We start from the raw sequence: 1,880 nt of genomic DNA on the forward strand, positions 1-1,880 counted from the left end.
CGGATCGAGCTATTGAGTATGGGCCTGCATACTCGCTCATCCGTATCCTTTGCGTACCGCCCCATGGCCCTTGTATGTCTGCACCACAGTTCCTGTTCGTTCCGTGCCTATGGCCGGATACGTATTGCACATCGGTATACCTGTCGCTACTCAGGCAACTCGTGTGCGTGGATTGGATCGAGAACATGGTGTGTGCCCCATGTTATAATTGATAGTCCATATCCACTTTATAGGTTAAAGTCATAAGTTGTGATTGCACAACCATACTTCATAAGAGTTTAATAACTCTTCAACTAACTTTCGTTCTGGTGTCTTGGTATCAAATCGCATAAGACACAAGATTCTACTGGCCAAATAGAATCTAGCACATTGGTTAACCTGGCGCCGCAGTCAACTCATGTGCTTGGATCGGATCGAGCTATTGAGTATTGGGCCTGCATACTCGCTCATCCGTATCCTTTGCGTACCGCCCCATGGCCCCGTCCTTAGAGTTAATGACTAGTAGGCTTAACTCTTTGTATGTCTGCACCACAGTTCCCGTTCGTTCCGTGCCGTGGCCGGATACGTATTGCACATCGGTATACCTGTCGCTACTCAGGCAACTCGTGTGCGTGGATTGGATCGAGCTCATGGGGTGTGTAGAGATTCCATGTTATAATTGCAAGTCCATATCCACTTTATAGGTTAAAGTCATAAGTTGTGATTGCACAACCATACTTCATAAGAGTTTAATAACTCTTCAACTAACTTTCGTTCTGGTGTCTTGGTATCAAATCGCATAAGACACAAGATTCTACTGGCCAAATAGAATCTAGCACATTGGTTAACCTGGCGCCGCAGTCAACTCATGTGCTTGGATCGGATCGAGCTATTGAGTATTGGGCCTGCATACTCGCTCATCCGTATCCTTTGCGTACCGCCCCATGGCCCCGTCCTTAGAGTTAATGACTAATAGGCTTAACTCTTTGTATGTCTGCACCACAGTTCCCGTTCGTTCCGTGCCGTGGCCGGATACGTATTGCACATCGGTATACCTGTCGCTACTCAGGCAACTCGTGTGCGTGGATTGGATCGAGCTCATGGGGTGTGTAGAGATTCCATGTTATAATTGCAAGTCCATATCCACTTTATAGGTTAAAGTCATAAGTTGTGATTGCACAACCATACTTCATAAGAGTTTAATAACTCTTCAACTAACTTTCGTTCTGGTGTCTTGGTATCAAATCGCATAAGACACAAGATTCTACTGGCCAAATAGAATCTAGCACATTGGTTAACCTGGCGCCGCAGTCAACTCATGTGCTTGGATCGGATCGAGCTATTGAGTATTGGGCCTGCATACTCGCTCATCCGTATCCTTTGCGTACCGCCCCATGGCCCCGTCCTTAGAGTTAATGACTAATAGGCCTTAACTCTTTGTATGTCTGCACCACAGTTCCCGTTCGTTCCGTGCCGTGGCCGGATACGTATTGCACAACAGTAGATACCATCACCTGACGTATCTAACACACCACTATTGTAACTCGTCGTCGAAGGACCTTTCAAGTGCCTGATGGCCAGGGGAGCTCTTACACGGCACGGAGACACAGTGATGCTCGCCCATCACAGTGTACAACGATCGAGTTTGCTTAAGTGTCTGGGTACCTACACACCAGACACAATGCAATGGCCACGGATCCACACAAGGCACATCACATGCAGAAAGCTTCACCAGATTATGACACATACCACACTCTTGTAACTCGTCGTCGAAGGGGCGTTCAAAGTGCCTTACGGCTAGGGGAGATCTAGCACGGCACGGAGACACAGTGATGGTTGCCCATCAAAGTGTACAACGATCGAGTTTGCTTTCCGCGCAAGCGTTCTAAGTGTCTGGTGTT

Source organism: Anopheles funestus (genome assembly GCF_943734845.2).
Source record: "Anopheles funestus chromosome X unlocalized genomic scaffold, idAnoFuneDA-416_04 X_unloc_132, whole genome shotgun sequence".
NCBI lineage: Eukaryota > Metazoa > Arthropoda > Insecta > Diptera > Culicidae > Anopheles > Anopheles funestus.